The following is a 23,152-nucleotide window of genomic DNA, read 5'->3' on the forward strand; positions in this document are numbered from 1 at the left end:
ATATTGTATTAGGCCTACTGTTAAGCGTCTTGGGCATGGGCATGACCCTCAGATTGCCACAAGAAAACAGAATTACAATGCAATAAACTTTCTATAATCAAATCAACACTAACTGCCAGCACTCAAACAGCAATAACTCAACTTATGAAAGTTAACACTGCAAATATTACACCCCCTAATAGGAAAACAGAACAAGCCAAGCTGCTATAGATCCCTACATATAAACTACACACTATTGGAATACCTTACTTCAGTCACACATTCAAAACACAGATAGACCCTCAAATACAGAATAAAGAGACCATAAAATATAAATAGAAATATACAGACAAAAACTGAACAGGAAACCACAACAAGTCAAATTCTATATGAACTGCAACAATGGAAAAACAGAAGCATTATCATTCCTTATAAAACAATAAAATTAGTAAAACCATACCAATAAAAAGAAAAATGTGAAACTAATGAATAGAATAGCATTCAAAAATTAAAAACTCATATACAAATTTTCCAAACTTCAATAAAATATTTCAAATAACACATTCAATAATACCCATTAAAACTAATAAGGATTTTTAAAAAATACCCTGTTACCCATATCTAGAACTTTTGATATATTTATTTTATTTATTTGCTTTTCTATATCGATGTTCACCAGAGGTATCACAATGGTTTTCAGTGCAGCATGGATTTTCTGTTTTACATTTGACATTTTCATTGACATTAATATAGTAACATTGTGACATTTATATTGTGACATTGAAACATTTGAATAAAGCATTTAAAACATTTAACATACAATCTGTGTTGAGTCATTGTGGTATGCTTTCTGGAATAGCCATGTTTTGATGTCCTTTTTGAATGATTGGGTTGTGGGATTTAGCCTGAGTTGTGGGGGTAGGTTGTTCCATAGGGTTGGGCCTGCAACTGTCAAGGCTCTTGCCCTTGTTGAGGTAAGGTGGGCCATTTTTGGTGAGGATGTGGGGATAAGACCAGTGTTGGTGGATCGTAGAGATCTCTGGGAGGATTGAAAGTGTAGGGCTGGGCTTTGCCAGTCGAATTTTTCGGTGTATAGGGCTTTGTGGATGAGTGTTAGTGTTTTGTACTGGATTCTTTGTGTTATAGGTAGCCAGTGTAGTTTTTTGAGTACTGGTGTGATGTGTTCGGATTTTTTGGTGTTGGAGAGTGATCGTGCTGCGGCATTTTAGAGTATTTGCAGTGGTCGGAGCGTGTTGGATGGGAGGCCCAGGAGTAGGGTGTTGCAGTAGTCAATTTTGGAGATTAGCAGTGCTTGTAGTACTGTTCTGTAGTCTTGGTCATAGAGAAGTGGCTTGACTTTTTTTTAGGATTTGTAGTTTGAAGAATCCAGTCTTTATTATTGAGTTTATGTGCTTTTTCATGTTGAGTTCATTATCTATGATCACTCCGAGGTCTCTGGCTGATGTGGATATTTTTTTTGTCTGTTGAAGGAGTTGAGAAGCTGTCTTTCAGTAGTGATATTGTCCTGTTGTTAAGGTGAAGAATTTCTGTTTTGTTGTGGTTGAGGTTGAGGGACATTTGAGATAGTAGGTGAGTGATCTTCTGGAGGTAGTTGTTCCAGGTTTTGAGTGTGTTTGCAGTGGTTTTTTGTATGGGGAGTAGAATCTGAACGTCATCTGTGTATAGGATAAGGTTAGGTTGAGGCTTGAGAGGAGTGTGCATAGGAGGAGCATGTATATATTAAAGAGTGTGCAGGAGAGGGATGAGCCTTGAGGTACTCCGTGTGTGAGGGGGATTTGTTTGGATTCTGCGGAGTTGAGTCTGACTTTGTATGAGCGGTTATTTAGGATTGATTTGAACCAGTTGAGTGTGGTGTTGCCCAAGCTGATGTCATTCAGACTGTTTAGTAGGGTTTCGTGGTTGACTGTATCGAAAGCCGCAGAGATGTCAAGTAGGATGAGGAGGTAGGTTTGGCCCTGATCCAGGCCTCTAAGGGTGTGGTCGGTGAGGGAGAAGAGGAGATTTCTAGAATCCCTATAATTCTCATGGATTAGCAGGCAGACAGGAAGTGGGGTCAGTCTCCCACACACATGCTCTCTCTCTCTCTCTGTCCCACACACATACACACATGCATGCTCTTTAACTCTCATACACAAGCTCTCGTTCTCTCCCATACACATACAAGCATGCTCTCTCTCTCTCTCTTTCCCCCACACAGTCTTGCTCTCCTTCCCCCCAACTCCCTAGCACTCTTGGTCCCAACTCCCTCTCCCCTTTCAAATTCCCAAGCCCCCAGCAGTTTTGCTCCTCTCTCAGTCACCCCACTCCCCAGGAGTCTTACTCCCCAGCCCCCTTCCCCTTCCCCTTCCAGATCCCTCACACCCCTGCAGTCTTGTTCTCCAGACCCCTCTCCTCACCCAGACCCCCCCACTCCCCAGCAGTCTTGCTCCCTAGCCCTTTTTTCCCCTCCCAGCTCCCCTATTGCCCAGAAGTCTTGTCACTCCTTCCACCTCTTCTCACCCACAATTCCCTCACTCACCGTAGGTGGCCAGTGCATGATTTTCTTAACGCTGCTCACCCCCCACGGTACTACCGCAATCCCTTTATTCACCCTCCCTGCTCCTGAAGAATGGAAGGATCGGGCCTTGCAGCACATGCTGCTTCATGACATCATCAGGTGGCGGTCGCATTCATGAAATCGTGTGCCATCCCACTGCCACCAATGAGGCTTCTCCCATTGTTAGCGGCTTTTCCATTTACTGAGGCCCCACATGATGGCGGCACTATCGCACCTTTTGGTAACGGTGCCTATGGCCGTGGCCATATTGGCCATATGCACTAGAGATGTGAATCGTGTCCTCGATCGTCTTAACGATCGATTTCGGCTGGGAGGGGGAGGGAATCGTATTGTTGCCATTTGGGTGTGTAAACTATCGTGAAAATCGTTAAAATCGTGAGCCGACACACTAAAACCCCCTAAAACCCACCCCCGACCCTTTAAATTAAATCCCCCACCCTCCTGAACCCCCCCCAAATGCTTTAAATAACCTGGGGATCCGGCGGCGGTCCAGAATGGCGGCGGTCCAGAACGGCCCCCTCAATTGAATCCTGTTGTCTTCAGCCGGCGCCATTTTGCAAAATGGCCGCCGCAAAATAGCGGCGGCCATAGACAAAAACGATTCGACGCAGGAGGTCGTTCCAGACCCCCGCTGGACTTTTGGCAAGTCTTGTGGGGGTCAGGAGGCCCCCCCAAGCTGGCCAAAAGTTCCTGGGAGTCCAGCGGGGTTCAGGAAGCGATTTCTTGCCGCGAATCGTTTTCCGTACGGAAAATGGCGCCGGCAGGAGATCGACTGCAGGAGGTCGTTCAGCGGCGGTCCGGAACCCCCGCTGAACAACCTCCTGCAGTCGATCTCCTGCCGGCGCCATTTTCCGTACGGAAAACTATTCGCGGCAAGAAATCGCTTCCTGAACCCCGCTGGACTCCCAGGAACTTTTGGCCAGCTTGGGGGGGCCTCCTGACCCCCACAAGACTTGTCAAAAGTCCAGCGGGGGTCCGGAACGACCTCCTGCGTCGAATCATTTTTGTCTATGGCCGCCGCCATTTTGCGGCGGCCATTTTGCAAAATGGCGCCGGCTGAAGACAACAGGATTCAATTGAGGGGGCCGTTCCGGACCGCCGCCGTTCTGGACCACCGCCGGATCCCCAGGTTATTTAAAGCATTTGGGGGGGGGGGTTCGGGAGGGTGGGGGATTTAATTTAAAGGGTCGGGGGTGGGTTTTTAGGGGGTTTTAGTGTGCCGGTTTTCCTGCCCTCCCCCTTCCCCCGATTTACGATTTTTTAACGATAAATCGGGGGAATTGGTATTGTATCGTGGCCCTAACGATTTTTGACGATTTAAAATATATCGGACGATATTTTAAATCGTCAAAAAACAATTCACATCCCTAATATGCACGCTACAGCTCTGAGGGAAGGACTTGAATAGGGACTGCTATGGTTTTACATTCCTCGCATGGCAACAATAATAATTTTTATAGATTGTTGAGTTACTCGTATACTAGATATCATCATTGGCTTTATAAAAATCTCTTTGATTAGGGGGTTTCAAGCATTCGTAGTTTGAAAATAATCTAGAAGAGGCAGTTCACTGGTAATATAATCCATGAAGCATGTGCATGGCTCAGATCATTTCTGGATCAGAAATACCATAGCAATTGTTATTCTCATATATTTCAGTCTTCCACTGATGTTCTGGGCAAGCCCAATTCAATTCCTTCCTCCCCATTTCAAAATAACTTTCTGGAGGGGAGGGGCCCTGAAAAATCAAGTTAATCAGTTGTCAGCATGCAAGGAGAAAGCGAGGAAAGTAAGAGCTAGAATCAGACACAAAGGTGAGGAAAAGACAAAAACAAACAGTGTGAAACCCTGGTGAAAAGTTAAGGAAGCATTTCTAAATGAAGCAAAGAAGAGAGAGAGGATGTGAATAGTGCTGAGATGAAAGTAAGATCCTAATTAGGCAAACTTGAACTGCTGAGAAACTGATAGCTGTCCTTGCAGGTAGTAAGATGATAGCTATGCATTTAGAGATAGGAAACTTAGATGCTTAACTCATCTCTAACTAAATACTCAGAGGTTTCAAACTGCAATACAATGGGAGCTTTAAAGTGTTCCCTTACTGCAGAGGTGTAACTTTCCTAGTTTGCAGGATGTCTGTCATCAGGGCCCCCAGTCTCCGGGCGATTCCATGGCTGCAAAATCCATCACTTCCTGCAGATGTTGCTGTTGCCTGCAATTGCCATGGGACAGCAGGGAAACTGGTGTTATCGATCAGCTCCTCCGAGGGGAAGAGTTAGCAATCTGTTATCGATCAACTCCCCCGAGGGGCGGAGTTAGCAATCTGTTACTTCTCCGGTTAAGGCGTTAGCAATCTGTTAATGATCAGCTCCTCCAGAAGGGAAGAGTTAGCAATCTGATCAATGCTGTACCCCAAAGGGCAGGAGCTGGCAATTTATAATACTCTGTAGGCGGAGTTATCAATCTGTAGTGGGTTGGCTCCCCACAGAGTGACAGTCTGTTACAATACAACTCTTGTAGTGTGGGGAAGAGCACACGATGTAAGTTGGTGAATCCCTTGGCCGATGGCAGATGATAACGCCCCCAGGAGCCCCCAGGAGGATATCCTGAGAGGGACCACCAGCTAGGATGGAGTATGGAGACAGACACAGATAGTTCTTTATTTAGACAGGTAGTAGAACCACCAGATGTGGCAGTAGTGAGCTGATGTACCCAGCAGGGCTGAAGTCCTTCAAATACTGGAACTGCGATCTCTGGGTTTGCTGAGCTGTAGAGAGAGACTATAGGTAGTGAGTAGACAGGGTATGCTGGATACATAACCAGTAGATGACACACTCACAATTGTAGATATATCAGTAATGGCTCCTAGGCAACAGAGAGTCTTCAGTATATTCAGGATCAGGAGACTTTAGGCGAGAACTGGTTCCTAAATGCAATCTGGAATAAGAACTCACAATATCTGTGTATGTGATGGCTTCTGAAATAGAAGAGAGTCTTTGAAGGGTTTTAGGAACATGGGCCCTTGTGGAGCGAGTACCGGTTCCTTTCTGCAATCTGCAATAATCACTCACGATCTCTGTACCTGCGATAACGTCTTAGACAGAAGAGAGTCTTCAGCATTAGGAACATGGGCCCTCGTGGAGCAAGTACCAGTTCCTATCTGCAATAGAACTCACAGTGTTCACGTCTGCGATTGCTTCCAGGCAATAGGGAGTCTTCAGAGCATTCAGGGACGTAGGCCCTCGAGGAGCAAGTACCGGATCCCGACTTACTGAAATCAAGAAGTGAGAACGGGGCCCCCGAGGAGCGGGTACCCCTTGGTAAGTTTGTGGAGGCAGAGCAGCAGAGAAAGAATTCCCCTTGCTAACTCGATTCGTAGTTGCAAACAAAGACCTTTTAAGGTGGAAGCGGATGACGTCACTACGGGGGGACGCCCCCAAGGTTCGCGCCCTTGCCGGTACAAACTCTGGAGCACGCACGCGCGCCCTTATGTCATCAGGAACATAGCGGATCCGCAGCGTCAGGCCAGCCCGGGGACTCCAGGAAGAAGAGGTGAGGAGAAGCCGCGGCAGCATCTGTCCGTCAGACCTGAAGGGAGTCACCACAGAGGTAGAGAGGGTGGAGCGAGGGTGAAAACAGGCACGAACGCAACAGTACCCCCCTTCAAAGGGCGGTCTCCTCTTCGGTTGCCAGGTTAAGTACCAAGGATGGGCGAGGTGGAACTGATAAAGCATCTCTTTATCCAATAGGTCTGAGGCTCCCAATGATGATTTTGGGGTCAAAGCCCATTAAGGCATACAAAACTCAGCCTCTGTACAAACATCCAGGATCTCTAAATTCTTGAGTTCAATTTCATATTACACGATGACAGATGGATGTTGAGATTTGAAGAATCTTGCAGAGTGTAAGGTGATATCAGCAGCAATGAGAGGAGCTGCTGTGGACATCACTGAGGGGCGGATTTTAAAACCCCTGCGTGCACCGGTGCGCCTATTTTGCATAGGCCACCAGCGCGCGTAAAGCCCCGGGACGCGCGTAAGTCCCGGGGCTTTCGAAACGGGGAGGGAGGGGGCGTGTCCGGGGGCATTCCCTAAACGACGCGGAGTTTCGGGGGCGGGCCCGGGGACGTGGCGCCGGCCCGCGGGCGTGGTCGAGGCCTCCGGACCACCCCCCCGGGACCAGAGGACGGAGCGGGGCTGCCGACGACGAGCGCAAAGTTACGCCTGCTGAAAGCAGGCGTAACTTTGCCAACAAAGGTAAGGGGGGAGTTTAGATAGGGCCGGGGGGTTGGGTTAGGTAGGGGAAGGGAGGGGAAGGTGGGGGGAGGGCGAAGAAAAGTTCCCTCCGAGGCCGCTCCGAAATCGGAGCTGCCTCGGAGGGAACAGGCAGGCCGCGCTGGGCTCGGCGCTCGCAGGTTGCACAAATGTGCACCCCCTTGCGCGCGCCAATCCCGGATTTTATAAGATACGCGCGGCTACGCGCGCATCTTATAAAATCTGGTGTACTTTTGTTCGCGCCACCGGCGCGAACAAAAGTACCCACGCGCGTAGTGTTTGAAAATCCGCCCCTGAGGTTTCAGTGGAAATGGTGATGTAGAAACTGGTCCAAAATCCACTACTGAGTAGCTCTTCCGCAGGATGCTGGAAGAGAGATGATGGCAATTCCAGTAAAACCATCAGGTTGATGGGTGGAGATATCTTCATCTTCAGAATCAACAGTTCTGTACACCTCCAGCACGATGTCCGATTAGACCAATCATAACACTGGTAGCTAGAGATGTCTTCTTCTTCGGAATCAACAGTGCTGTACACCTCCAGCACGACTTCCGAGTGGATAGATCGTAGCGGATATCTCAATTTTGTAGTCCAGGAAGATATTGAAGATGTAGAGCGCCATCTAGCTATGGCGCACATAGCAACCACTATGAATGACAGCAGAAAAACTGCTGGTGATGTTGATAAGATCCTCAAGAGAAGTGGTGGAGTAAAGAATTGTCCAAGGCCCACTTCAAATTGTGATGCAATAGTGGATCTTCAAATTTGCTGGATGGACTCCTTAGGTCTTCCACAAGACGACTGAGAATTAAGTTGCCTCCTGCCCCTAAGTCCTTCAGGGCAGAGGTTTGAACCATCACTAGTTCAGGGATCACAGAGACTGGACGAGAGAGTGGAGGAGATATTGCTGTAAAGCCCAAGAACAGTCCTCCTGCGGGACTCAGGCTTGTCAGTTTCCCGGACAAATAGGGCAAGCAGAAACATCATGGCCTGGCTGACCACAGTACATGCACAGGCTGTTCTTCCTCCTAAATCTTCTCTCTTTAGAGGTCAAGTGACAGTGACCAGGTTCCTTTGGTTCCTTCTTCTCCTCAGCAGCAGGTGCTGTACCTCTTCGTTGTGCAGGAGCACTGGTTTGCTTTAACCCAGGTAACACCTTAGGCTGGAGTTCCTTCATCTTGTCTCGGAGCCGCCAGTCAATCCGAGTAGCTAAGGCTATTATTTGTTCCAGCGAGTCAGGTGTCTGACGAGCGGTCAGCTCATCCTTTATGAGGGTGTCCAGGCCTCTGCAAAAGAGTGTCTTCAGACATTTGGGGGCCCAGCGAAGTTCCGCTGCAAGAGTTTTAAATTCTATGGCAAATTCAGCCAGAGATCTGTTGCCTTGTATCCTTGTATCCAACCCACTACAGATTGATAACTCCGCCTATGGAGTATTATAAATTGCCAGCTTCTCCCCTTCGGGGTACAACATTGATCAGATTACTAACTCCTCCCTTCTGGAGGAGCTGATCATTAACAGATTGCTAACTCCTTCACCGGAGAAGTAACAGATTGCTAACTCCGCCCCCTTGGGGGAGCTGATCGACAACAGATTGCTAACTCCTCCCCTCGGGGGAGCTGATCGATAACAACTGGTTGTGGGGACTTTGAAGCTGTACTTTGTAACTCCTCCTTTCTTCCCTCTGTGCTGATACGGACACTAACTGTTAAAGTTTGAGACTCCTCCCTCTCTGCTGATGCTGTCCTGCTTGTATCTTTTTCCTCCCCCTTCTACTAACTGAGCAGGAGGAAGAAGAGAGGTGTCCGCACTTGGGCTATGTCCTCCTTCATCTATTTTGTGACCTTGGGCAAGTCACTTTGTCCTCCGTTGCCTCAGCTACAAACTTAAAGGTGAATTTTAAAAGCCCAACGTGCGCAAATGTTGCAGCGCGCCCATCTCGAAAGTTTTCAAAAAAGGGGCAGGGTGTGGGTGAGGTCTGGATGGGGCACGGGCATTTTGGGGCGTGAAGCTGAGACGTGAGTGTAAATACTTACACAGTCTGGCGCGTGACAAGATAAATAGGCAGATCTGCAAGGTTTTAAGGGTCGGGGATAACTGGGGGGAGTGAAATCTATGAAAATGGGGGATTGGAGGACCTAACTCTGGGTGAATTGGGAACGAATTGGTAACACTGGAAATAGCGTTGGTGCGTAACCCTTTTAAAATGCCTCGATTTATGCAGTAGATGCGGCATTTGTGTGCACATGTATGAGCGGCCATGCTATTTTTTTTAACATGCGCGCCTGTACGCATGCAAGTTATAAAATAGCTGTGGCTCTGGGCGTGGCATGCCGAACACACGCACATGTGCGCCCACACGCCAGTTCGGAAGTTACTGTCCCTTATTATAAAGTCTTCTGGGGATAGGGAAATCAGGACCAGTGCTGGCTTTTTTGCTGCCCTGTGCGAAAAATTACGGTGCTGCCCCTCCCCCCCCCCGATTGATTCAGTGACAGTCCTGGGCCCATCAAATAAAGCCCAGCTCCGCCCTGCAATCTATATTTTTTAAAACTGACACACACCCCCACCCATGAATCCATGGATAGGGAAGGGTATGAGGTACCCTACACAAACCTACAGCTTTGCACACATGCCACTTCACACACGCCCCACATCCTTTATAGACACAGACAATTAAATTATGCATTTATAACAAATTTTATATGAAAAAGAACATTCAAAAGTAATTTTCTGAGGCAAAAATACCACTTATAACATGCATATTATATTTACATGCACATCTATGGTGTGAACCAGGAAATTCTGCAAAAAAAGACACTTTCAACTCCTATGGAATTAGACTTTTTGTAATGTGTGTTGGGTGTGGGCTTGGCCCTCAGAAAGCCAAGAATAAACAGAATTACCTTTTCAATATAGTGAACTTCCCATACCAAAACAACCCTAACAAGCGTATCTATGAAAAGGCAACACTGCACATGTTACACCAGGCACTAGAACACCAATAAAACTCTTACTAGGAAACCAGGATGCTATAGATCCCTTCACAGAAATTACATGCCAGCAAAATACCTCAAAACACAGAGAGAACCTGACCAAATACAGAATAGAAAGATCAAAAATCATTAACAGAAACTGTGCTGAGAAGAACTGAACTGGAACTTACAACAAGCCAGCCTCTATATGCAGAGCAATAATGGAAAAACAAAAACATTACCATTCTTCATAAAACATTAAATAATAAAATCAAGAAAGATAAAGCATCAATCATAATAGTAAAATCATATTCATAAAAAGAATAAATATTTCAAACCAGTTAATGAATAGTTAATGAATAGAATATCCAAAATTCACTAAACAACAATAAAATATTTCAAAATATCTGATGAATAAAAATTCAATAATTAAAAATTGTTCTATTCCCCCACCAAAAAAATTAAATATTTCAAAAGAGCAGAATCATTAAATTACACACACTAATTAAAACTAATAAGGATAAAAAATCTTCTGCTCTCCATACCTGGGATCTTCTCATTTCCTGTCACCATGAGACTGTCCTGGATTGGGGGAGGTAGGTCCACACAAATGTTATCTTCTCTCTCACACACACATGCACAATAACATTCATTCTCTCATACATTCTCTCTCTCTAACATACACAGGCTCCCTCTCCCTCACAGATATATTATGTGTGTGTGTGTGTGTGTGTGTGCCTGTGAGAACCTATATGTGACACATGGGCTCTCATTGGCACACAAAAATACACAATCACACAAGCACCCAGGCTCTTACACAAACACATTCACAGGCACACATGCTCTCACACAGACACAGGGGTGGCTCAAAGCAATCTGATGCCTGAGGCAGGGGCGGATTGACTTATCGGGGGATCGGGCTTCCCCCGGTGGGCCGGTCACTCCTGTCACGTGATTTTTTTTTTTTTTGTATTATAAAGTTTCCAACCAAAGTATTAGGGGGCGCCGCGAGCAGTGGTATCCCGAGGGGAGCCAATGCCCCCGGGCGCAAGGAGGCTCATACGGCCGCTGAGCAGCGACACGTATATAGCAGGCAGATCGGCAGGGCTATGGTGAGGTTCACGTCACCACGGCCCGAAGAAAAAGATCGTGTTTGAACGCGCTGATGCTCTTCCTCCTTCCTGCCTGTGCAGCCCCAGAAGTAAACGTTGCCGGAGCCGCATGGGCAGGAAGGAGGAGGAGCATCAGCGCGTGCAGAAGAGGAGCAGCGCTTACAGGCCGAGAAGCGGAAGAGGCCCGGTAACAGGGCCGCCGCGGCCCGAGAAGAGGAAGAGGCCCGGTAGCAGGGCCGCCATGGCCCGAGAAGATCAGGGCCGCTCCAGAGCCCAACCTGCGGTGACCCGCGAAGAGGAGGCACAGAGGTGAGAGAGAGGCTGAGGGTCTGTAGTGTGTGTGCGTGTATGAGATGAGTTGAGAGATTGTGTGTGGGAGTTTGCAGAGACAGCATGTGAGAGCCTCTGTGTGTGTGTGAGAGAGATAGCATGTGACAGTGAGAGCCTGTGTGTATGAATGATTGTATGAGAGACAGCATGTGACAGTGAGAGCTTGTGTGTATGAATGATTGTATGAGAGAGCACATGTGACAGTGAGAGCCTGTGCTTGAGCAAGACAGCATGTGGGAGTGAGAGAGAGCCTGTGTGTGTGAGAGAGACAGCATGTGCCAGTGAGAGAATGATTGTATGAGAGACAGTATGTGACAGTGAGAGCCTGTGTGTGTGTTTGTGTGTGTGTGTGAGAGAGAGAAATGCATGTGAGAATGAGAACCTTACTGTGTGTTTGAGGGAAGAAGATGAAGAGAAAAGAAATAGAAAAAAAGACAATATAAAAGGAATTGGCAAAAAAATAAGTAAGGGAAGGTGGGAAAAAAAAAGCCTGTGACCAACCAATTAGAAAACTAAGACCAGCCAGCAAAGGTAAAAAAAAATAAATAAATTACTTTTTAGTGATTGGCACATGTAATCTTTGGGAATGTGCAAGAATAGCACTTTCTCTATGCGGATCTCACAATGTACGAGATCAGCATGGAGAAAGTGGAAGCCCACGGGGCCTGCACAGAGGAGGCAGCAGAATGGGCTTCAGTGTCAGTAGCAGCAATCGGCACCTCCCCAATAGCCATGCGGCAGCAGTGACAGTGGCAGCAGAAGAATGAGAGAGGTTCTGAGGTTGCTGGCAAAAGAAAGAGAGGGGGATCTGCCTTTAGTGCGTGCATGTGTATGAATGGGACTCTACCTGGGGGTGTATGTGTGTGAATGCATAGGTGCCTGCCTGGGGGTCTGTGTGTGTGAGAATGAATGTGTGCATGCCTGGGGGATGGGGAGGGAGTGGTATGAAAATGAATGGGAGCCTGCCTGGGGGTCAGTGTGTGAGTGTGAGAGCATGAGTGTGTATGAGAAAATCCAAGGGAGTAAGAGTTTGTGTGTGTGTGGGGGGGTGTGTGTGGAGGGGGAGAGAGTGTCTTAGAGCCTGAGAGTGTGTCAGTGTCAGTGAGAGCGAGAGGTTATGGTGGGTATAAGAGCATGAATGTGTATGTATGTGACAGTGTATGTGTGAGAGAGAATGGACATGTGAGAGTATGTGTGAGAGAGAGAGGATAACCTCCTAATCCTCGACAATATCAGGGTGACTGGAAATAAAGAGCTCCCACAGAAGGGGACAGCAGGGGCTTTTTAAAATCCTTATTAGTTTTAATTATTGAATGTTATTTGATATATGTGCTGTTTTGAAATATTTTATTAGTGTTTGGGACATTGTAAAAAATGTATATGATTTTAATTAATAGAAATTCTATTTATCAGTAGTTTTAAAATATTCTTTTATTATGGTTTTACTATTATAACTGATGCTTTATGTTTCTTGATTTTATTTATTTTATGAGGAATGGTGGTTCTATTTTTCTATTGTTAATACATGGAGTCTGGCTTCTTGGAGTTTCCATTTCAGTTTTTGTCATTTGTGCTACTTCATTTTGTATTCTGTATTTGGTGAGAGTTTGTGTTCTGCATGCAAAGACTGAGATGAAGCATTCTTTTAGCATGTGGTTTCTCTGTAGGGATCTGTAGTAGCTTGGCCTGTTCTGTTTTCCTGATAGGAGGTGTATTGATATTTTAGATTCTGGTGTAATATTTGTGGTATTCTTTTTCATAGGTGGGGCTGTTATTCTTTGAGTGTTGACAAATAGTACTGTGTTGATATGGGAGGACCATACTGAAATATAGGGATGTGTACATATATATGTAAATTATATTGTATGTGTAATTGGGTACCCATGGGCCAGTATGGAGAAAAATCCCCCGGGCCGCTATTTTCCCACAATCCGCCCCTGGCCCGAGGTGAGGGAAGAGATGGAGCCCCCCTCCCCTCCTCCGAGGCATGGCATAGCACAGGTTAAATCACCGAGATGGCAAGGAGGTGATTTTATTTCATTTATTTATTTATTTGCAGTTTTTATATACCGACATTTGTTTAGTAACCCATGTGATGTCCCCCTTGGAGTCTGGCCCTTTCTATGATTTGAAGTGCTGCGGAAGTGGACAACCAGGAGTCAGAATTTCCAGAGGTGTGGCAGATAAGAGTGTCAGTGATATTTTTAAGAAGCTGCCAGTCCTACCACACTCCTCCTAACCCTACCATCTGCTTTCCACACTTCCCCAGTATTTGCACTCTGGGGAAGTGTGAGATGGATGAATGTGAGGGTCTGTGCATGGTGCTCTCGTTCAGGGCCAGTGCAAGGGTATTAGGCACTCAGAGAACCTTACACCCTTGTGTCCCCCATTTTTCCAGCTCTCACCATACACAATTAAAATTATGCCTGAATAACAGATTTTACATGAAAAGTACATTCAAATTACGGACTTCTGATGTAAAAATATATCTTACAACAATATTTACATGCACTGCTGTGATGCCAATGAGAAATAGGGATGAGCAGAGGGACGCCATACGTTGCATTCGGGATTCGTATTCGTCGGGGGGCAGATACATTGCATTCGGCAAGGGGGGCCCCCGATACATACATATATTAATTCTTATTCGTTTCCCGGCTAAAATTGAATTAAGTGCAACCCCCCACCCTCCTGACCCCTCAAGACTTACCAAAACTCCCTGGTGGTCCAGCGGGGGGGTCCGGGAGCCATCTCCTGCACTCATACCCTCGGCTGCTGGTATTCAAAATGGCGCCGATAGCCTTTGACCTTCTATGTCACAGGGGCTACTGGTGCCATTGGTCAGCCCCTGTCACATGGTAGCCGCACAAGATGGCAACAGCCATCCATTGCTCCTACCGTGTGACAGGGGCTGACCAATGGCATCGGTAGCCCCTGTGACATAGTAGGTCAAAGGCTATCGGCGCCATTTTGAATACTGGCAGCAGAGGGTGTGAGTGTAGGAGATAGCTCCCGGACCCCCCACTGGACCACCAGGGAGATGAATTTTAAAAGCCTGACACGTGCAATAATTACGGGTTATGCAAAAAGCCGCCCAGATACGCTCGTAAATGCCGCAATGTGCACTTCTTGCAAAGTTTTCAAAAAGAGGCGGGGCTTGGTCTGGGCATTTCAGAGCATGAAGCTGAGATGTGCGCATAAATTCTAACGTGAACCAATGTGCACTGAGGCCCCTTGCTGCATTAATTTACTTCTGCTTTGGATGCCATGTAATTTATAAAATAAAGATAATTAGGCAGACCTGCAGGGTTTTAAGGATTGGAGCTAACTGCTGGGTGTGAAGGCTATTAAATTAGGAGGGTCTGGAGGATCTGTCTCTTAGCTGGTTGAACTGGGGACGAACTGGTAGAACAAATGGTGTCGCGTGCCCCTTTAAAAATCCTCTGATTTGCCCAGTAAAAGCATCATTTGCTCAGACTTGCGCACGCCCACTTAAAATTTGGCATACATGTGTGCAAAGCCAGGCTATTTTATAACATGCGCACATATTAATGCGCAAGTTATGAAATAGTCGTGTACCTAGACGCGGGATGATGAATGCATATGTGTACCCGCGCGCCGGTTTGAAAGTTACCGTCTTAGTGACAGTGGGTGATAAAATGATATTGATTACTGATGATTAACATCAAAAGGTTGATATTCAAATGCCATTTAGATGGGTATCTGAAAAGTTATCCATCTAAATGGCGTTTGTCGGGGGCATTCCGGGGGCGGGGAGTAGGTGTTTCTGGGCGGAGCAGAGTTAGCCGTATAAGATATTCGTAGTTAGCTGCTTAACCTATGCTTCTAACTCTGGTCAGGCTGAAGGGCTGTCCTAAAGTTAGCTGGTTAGTTAGCCCGATATGGCTAACTAGCCGAGCCGAACAGTGGCTGAAAATGGACCTCCACATGTTTTTAAGCAGTCTACAACTGAATATGCCACTTTCATTTCTATATGATATATGTTAGTACTCCTGGCACTTAGAACGTTCCGTGGTTAGTGATAAATCATGTTACATCTGTTGTAAAACCTCTACCATTTCCAATGAGCACCACATGGAAGCAATAATTCACAGCATAATTACAATCAGCAATTTTGATAATGCATTCATTTAAACTACGCAGTGTCCATTTCGGTGTCATGCAGTGCTTTCTGAAAAGAGAGAATAATTTTGATTCATGTTGAAGGAATATAAAAGATTGTGCTACGGCATGTACTTCAATTAATTTTACTTGCGACTTGTGTGAGTAGGAATAATGACCTGCATTAATGGCCTGTCTTCTTGAAATCTAATACTGTCTTGTACCACATGAAACTTCCTACACTGCTTCTGCTCTGCTACATTATATTATTTCAACAGCATTCTGTAAACACCACAAGAACGCTATTTTGTTCACGGAGTTCTAATTTTTGTCAGATCTCTGTCAAAATGCTATGAAGATAGAAGAGCCATCTGTGGAAAGATTCTGCACAGACCTTCTGAAAAAGGAAAAACTTTTACGAGAGTGGATCCTTGGGCCGGCGGAAGTGAGAGCCAATGGGGAGGAGCCCCAGAGGCCCCTTCCGACGGCAGGCGAGGCTAGGGGAGACCTGAGACCCCGCAGGAACTTCACTACCAGCCCTCGTTCCCTGCAGGTTGAGCCCTTGGGTGCCGGGGCTGGCTGGACTTATGCGGGGTCTCAAGCAGGTGATGAAACACGTGGAGTGGCAGACAAGGGTCTTGGCAGGAAGCGTATCTCGTAGTCGAGCAGGCAAGGGTCTTGGCAGGCAGCGTATCTCGTAGTCAGGCAGGTGAGTGTTTTGGCAGCAGAACAGACAAAAGACAGGAACCAGGAACAAGGCAACAGGAGTACTTCACAGGAACTGGAGCCAGGAGTAACCAAGGCAAGGTCTGTGGAGCAAGCCTTGCCTTAAATAGTTGCAGGGCTGGAAGGAGGAGTCCTGACCCCTCCCATGCTGCTTCCTGAAAAGGGGTCAGGTGATGTGTGCACGCGTCTGGGGAGCCGGGGGGTCAGGAGGCAAGCTCGAGCAGGCGCTGTCGGTGTGCTGTCCTGCGTGGCGCATCGGGGAGAGCGTCGAAGAGCAAGGCTGCAGCCGAAGCTCGCTGGCCGCGGCCGAAGCAAGGCTCCTGGGCCCGAGGAGGCGGAGTCTACCCTGCCAGTAGGTGGGGAATCTGGTTGCAGTTTTCTACGGCCAACTCTTGCAACAAAAACATGGTAGTCAGTAGAGTTCCATCACTTCCACCCCAAGAAGATTGTGCCTTAATGACATCTCTTTACGCCTGTCGAGCAATATTACACCTTGCTTTCTGCCTGGAGCTCTCTACCACAAATAGTGTTCCTCTTGATCTTTCCTTCTCCCTCTCACAGGAGCATTACCTCGTAAGTTTTATCTTTACCTTCTGCCTGCTAGTGTTACTGTTACCCTACGATTCTCTTTTTTTTCCCCTGTCTCTGTCAGTATGTTAGCTCTTGATCTCTCTCTCTCTCTCTGTCTCCTTGTGCTTCTTCACTTCTGTTTGCCACAGCATTGTTATCTCTTGTTCTCTATTTCTCCATGTCGTAATGCTGTGTTTTGCAATCTCTTGTAGCTCTCTCCTTCCTCTTGTAATGTCCTGTGCTCTCCTGTGGCTTTCTCCTTCTCCCTTCCACAGTCAGTTTTACTTCTTGCTCTCCTCTTCTCCCTCTCGGATTCACAGCAGTGTTGACTCTTTCACTCTCCTATCACTCTCTCCTTCTCCCTGTGACAGTTTTCCAGTTTTCCCTACTCTCACTATAAAAATTGATCCAAATCCCCTGCTTGCATCTTGCTATCTACTTGGACTATCTTTTCTCTACCACAATGATTCCATCTCTTTCTTGCTCCAGGGTTCTTCCCTCTTTGATGGAATAGTATTCCCTTCTGCTGAAGCGCTCTCTTTTCTGGAAAACTATGGTCTCTCTCATCCTCTCTCCTGCAACCCTCTTATCCCTTCCATAGTCATTTTTGTTTCCGATTGCGGCCTTCTCATGATCTTGTATGCGGACTGCCTTATGAATATAAGAGGGTGTAGTATAATGTGGTGATATCTCATTAAGGATACACAGTACGAATATTGTTAGCAGACATCACACTACTAATTTTCATTGCATAGGTACAGCTGACATTTTCTAGCTGATTGAACTTTGTCAAACAAATGAAATTACTGCCTAAGAAATCAACAGACTTTAGGCAGCAGCTATGTAATTAATTAATGCTTACAATACAAGCATTTTATTGACACCCACAGTATTTCAATTTAATCTAATATTTGTATAATAACGGGTTCCTTCATTGCGCTGTGCTAAGAAATGTAGAATCTATTTCTGTGTGTGTGTTTGGAAGAAGAAGGATGAAATATCTGCTATGGAGTTATTGAAGAAAATTCCTCAAAAACTTATCACGCTTGGGGTCAGGATGGAGATTCTGCAAGGTCAGTTGGAGCTGGAATTGCCTTATCTGTGAATATTTTAGACTGGATTTTGATTTTTGGCATACTTAGTCATTTGTGGGGCGAGAGAGAGATTTTAGGCTTTTTTTTTTCTATTTAATCTTTATTGATCAACTCTTCCATCTAAATAATTGAGACTCTGGAACATTGACATCACAAGAATATCTAACATAGGGGCCGATGTAATATTTAGGCGCTGAAAGTGGGTGCTGAACAGTTAGTACCTGCTTTCCTAACGCTCCCTCAGGCACCACTCCTGGGGGTGCCATCAATATTGAAATTAGGGGTCGCGTTATAAAGGAGGTGCTAGGGTTGAGTGCATGCTTCTAGTGCCTCCTTGATAATGGGAACCCGTGAGAGTCAGCCATCTGCCGGTTAGGAAAACAGTACTGAATTTAACGGTGTAGGTTCCCTATACAGCACACAGCAAGGGGTTCAAGAAATGGACACTTGTCAACTGAGTGTCCGTTTCCTGCACCCGACTGCCAGTGCTTTTTTTTTTTTAACATATTAAATGATTTTTTTAAAGATTTGTTCCTCCTAGATAATATCGCACATTTTTTGTTTTTGCATTTGGAGTGAATAGCTAATAGCCTCATTCACATGCATTTGCATGTGATGAGCGCTATTAGTTTCACTCCGTGTTGGACATGCATTATGGAGGCACTAATCTCCTTATTGCATAAGGGGATTAGGTAGCGCCTATACAACATGCGTCCAGCTGCGGGTTACACAGTGTGCTCGGCTGAGCTCACTGTATTGCATTGGCCCCACAATCTTTACAGACCCTGTAACCCCTGCATGTTGTGTAATCATTCCCCTTATACCACCCCCCACTACGTCCTCCCTCACCCCTACCCCTCTTATACAGACTGTATATTGTAGCCCACATTTTTTGTTTCAATTTATATTTTATTAATTTCCACAAATAATATACAAGCATTAACATCTTGACTTGAAATACATAGAGAGATTTAGGTAAATTTGACTCCTTATTGTTCTAGTCATAACCTTACCAATATTCTATTTTGCTGCATAGCATGACAATACTTTCCATCACCACTTTAAGGAGACTTGAAGTTATAATAAATAAATCAATATTAATATACAAATCTCTCATAATTATTAGTCTTCATTCAGGACCTATTACCTCATCTGTAGGAAAAAGTTTGAAACAACTAATAACAAGAAAAAATTGCCTACTAGGGAGAGCTTAATTACATCTTTTTGGGATCAACACCTCAATTAAGCTGTTCTGTCACAAATCGGCGATGAACTGGACGGCAATGTTTTCTTACTTAACAAAACAGAAGAAAGCTGATCGGGAGTATAAAAAGTATGCATTAAACCTTGCAATTTCACAATGCACTTGCATGGAAATTTGAGAACATTGCTCCTAGTTCAGTTACTCTAGTTTTTAGAGAGATAAACTGTTTCCTTCTCTTCTGCGTCCCCTGGAAAAATCCAGGAAGACGCTTACTTTCAAGTTTAAAAAAGTAGCTGAACTATTTGTAAAAAAACATTTTTAGAATCCATTGTTTGTCTGATTCCAAGAGAAATGATACCACCAGCGTAGCAGGGGTAATCAAGTTCTCTTGGGATGTCTCCAATATTTCTGTAAGGTTTAACAATGATGGTTCAGTTGGAACCAATTTCTGTACATCATTCTGATTTAATACCTCCCCCCTTTTATAAGAGGGGGATATAGAAAACCCTGGATGTAAGAGGGAGAGCCTGCTCCTGAATTTTCAAAATTTACAACATGTATTTTTTTTAACATTTCTTTTGGGGGTTTAAGTTGATCCCTAGGAAAGTTAATAAATCTTAAGTTTTTAGCTCTTGTCTGATTTTCCAATGTTTCTAATTTTAAAGACAACATTTGATTTTCTTTAATTAAAGAAGTATATATATCAGATTTTTCTTTTATTTCTTTATCTTCTGAATAGATTTCTGTGTTTGTTTTACATCTTTTTCTACTTTATCTAATCTACTTCCATGATACCCTATAAAATCATGTATTGGAACCATTTGATTAAACATATTAGTGTTTAAAGCCTGTAAGGCTTCACAAATTGAGTCCAAAGATATTTCCATAGGTCTTACCAGGTCAATTTTCTTTATTTTCACTATTTCTGGTTCCACACTGACAGATGACATAAGATGCTTCATCAGTTCTCAGCTGAGTGATAGGTACATCAGACCTTCCTCCAGCTCGTCCCTCTCTATCTTCTGGCAAGCCGGTAGTCTCTTGAGATTGCAATTGCTCCAACAGCCTGTCTTCAGCTGGGTTTACTGGTGCCACTCAAAATACCGGGGACAGAGATGCTAATAGTTTATAGGAGATGTCGGGTGAAACTTCTTCCCGCCCATCTCTTAGCAAGTTTACTCCCAGGGTTTTATCCCTCCGTTCGACATGTGCATCCATTGGGCCTAGCATCTTTGTTGCGGGAATTGGGAAAAGTTTCCTTTTCCCTTGCCCTCCTCTTCCTCACTGAGTGAGGCATCTTAATTGAAAAAAAAAAAAAAGGCTCAAACGGGCATACCACCACCAGCTATGTAGGTTATTATCTTGTAGGTCCTGATTTGGATGCGTCGGGGATTAAAGGAGGCAAATATTTAGAAGCATCCAAAGGTAAAGAGGTTTAAAGGTAAATTTGAATTCAATTTCAAATGCTATTTAAAGCAAAGTTCAAAAGGAGTTCAAACAAAGCCGCGTGCCCCTTCGGCGCATGCAGCTTAGGTGATGCGCCGCTGCTGGGCCAATTTTATGGGCCCCCTAGGGCATCTCTCATGGATGATATCAAAATCAGGGTTTGGCCAAATGAAGCCCTGTCGAGGCTGGAACTCCTCACCTCCAGCAGGGCTGTAGAATTTCTCGCAGGAAATCAGAGGTAGGCCATCCAGTCACCCTCATTCACCTCCTTTTCCTCCTCACCTCCAGCCCACATTTTAAACGGTTCCCAAATTTTCTTAAAAGATGGTACTCTTTCATAACATATAGCTGCCAATCTTTCCATATTGTACACCTCCCAGAACCTTCGTTATAGCTCATAAAGAAGCAGATTTAGTTATTTTACATTTATTTGTACTTAATATTCACCTTTAATTATAGAACCACAAAGTGAAGTAAAATCATTACTTCACAAATCTCTCTGGCATATGTCCTGAACAACATTATTATAGACCACCCCACCATCCCCCACCATAATAATTTTAATGATACATAATAAAATGAACACATAGCCTGATCTGAAAAAGCATTTGCATGCGTTTAATTAGATTTTACTCGACTAAATGCCCTTTACTTGAGTAAATTGGTATAGGCGAAGCTCCGGTTGGCCTTCTCCCTCTTCTGACTCCGCCTGCAGATGGTGGGGACTTGCAGGGCTCCACTCTGCAGGTTGTACCAACTCCACCTCAGTCCAAGGGTCCATGCCCGCAAAGGATTGCCAAGGACTCTGTGGACGTCACAGCCTTGCAGGCTGTTCTGGGTCTTGCACACAATTTAGAAGAGCAGCAGACATTTTTGGAGATCCTGGGGGCTTCTATGGAATGACTCTGCACATGGCTGGATGCCACCGCAACGTCCTTGGCCCGCTTACCTTCTGCTTTGGTATCAGCACTATCTCATAGTACCCTGCCAACCTATACTGCAACTACCGGTGTCGCCTCAGTATGCCAGGGACCCCAAGTAATGCCATGGGTTCCTCAACCAGTACCAAATGCACTTTATATTGCAGGTTCTGTTGTTGCCAGACAATTTGACCAAGACCACATATATCTTCTCCCTTCTAGACAGCAAGGCACTGGCATGGGCTTCCCCTCTCTGGGAGCATGAAGATCCCTTGCTGCACAATCTGCAACAATTCACTGGCACATTAAGGATGGTCTTTGAAGAACCGTGCCGGTTGGCCACCATGGAGTCTGATCTACTCCACCTCTGCCAAGGCACCAGAACATTAGTGGAATATGCTATCGAATTCTGGACCCTAGTAATGGAACTTAATTTTTCTGGAAGACGTGTCCCCCAGAACCAAAGAGGAGCTGGCAGCCTGGGACTTCCCTGCTTACCTGGAAGGGCTTATCGAGCTGACAGGCAAGATTGACCACTGACTTCAGCAAAGGGTGAGGGAGCTTCAAACATCTTGGAGAGCTCTTATGCTGGGACCCCAGTTCCAATGCACACTTTCATCTCCAGCTCCTACTCCTCCCACCATCAGTGCTCCTGAAGAACTCATGCAGATGGGTCTCATAAAGCCTCTGAGACAGCTTGGCCGATGTCTCTATTGTCCAGGCCAGGGCCATTTACTAGAAGTCATGAAATGCCCGTACCTAAAGTCCAGTGGAGGGATGACCCTAGGCCTTACTGTCCCAGTTCCCCAACTATTACTCCCTGTGATCCTAAAAATGGGTTCTTCAAGTTTCACCACCAAGGCCTTTGTGGACTCTGCCTTCAGCAGGAATTTCATTATAAAAGAACTTGTGAACCAGAATGAAGGGGTATATGCAGGGTACAGGGTGTCACCCTTGATAATCTTCTCTATCTACAGGGACCCTCTTTTGGGCTAAATCACTCAGACTACCATGCTACTAAAGAAGAGATCAGTTTCCACATCGTCACCAGGGCTATCCATTCCATTGTCTTGGGGCTACCCTGGCTCCAGTGGGCCACCTAACAGCTCACCCATTTGGGGCCCAGACTGTGGGGAAACTTGCCTGAAACATGTGGAACCACCACACTGCCTAATCATGGCTGAAACACTTTCTGGGCTCCCGCCTCAGTATGCCTGAGATATTTTCTCAAAGAAAAAAGCCAGACTTTACCACTTCACCGTTCATACGAGAGTGGAATCGAAGTGCTCCTGGACACAATGCCTCCATGAGCAAGGGTTTACTCTTTGTTTTTCCCTGAGATCTGAGCCATGTAAGACTATATCCAGTGAAATCTGGAGCAGGGTTTTATTTGACCTTCTTCCTTGGCAGGAGCAGTGTTCTTCTTCATGGCAAAGAAGGACAGCTCGCACAGACCATATATCGATTACCATGGAATAAACACCATCACAAAAAAGAACAGCAACCCTTTACCATTAATATCCAAACTCTTTGACCACCTCCAAAGCTCTAAGATCTTCGCAAAACTGGACCTCAAGGGAGCATATAACCTTATCCGAATTAAAGCTGGTGATGTGGAAGACAACTTTTAATTCTCATGATTGGTATTACGAGTATTTAGTTATGCCTTTTGGCGAGAGCTGGAGGCCTCAGTTCCATCCCCACCCCTCCCCGGACCGCCCTGCCCCACCCACTCCCCACCCATTTTTTCAAGACCCAGGACATACGCGTGTCCTGGGGTTTGCACGCGTTGCCGGGCCTATGCAAAATAGGTTCGGCATGCGCAGG

The 23,152-nt window shown here is 45.6% G+C and overlaps 1 protein-coding gene across 3 annotated transcripts in view; it reads left to right on the plus strand.

Moving 5' to 3' along the window:
* Positions 1–23,152, plus strand: part of LOC115091938 — a 268,754-nt gene that overhangs the window by 151,714 nt on the left and 93,888 nt on the right. The window lies entirely within an intron of this gene.

This window comes from Rhinatrema bivittatum, chromosome 5 (assembly GCF_901001135.1).
Source record: "Rhinatrema bivittatum chromosome 5, aRhiBiv1.1, whole genome shotgun sequence".
In the NCBI taxonomy this organism is placed as follows: Eukaryota; Metazoa; Chordata; class Amphibia; order Gymnophiona; family Rhinatrematidae; genus Rhinatrema; species Rhinatrema bivittatum.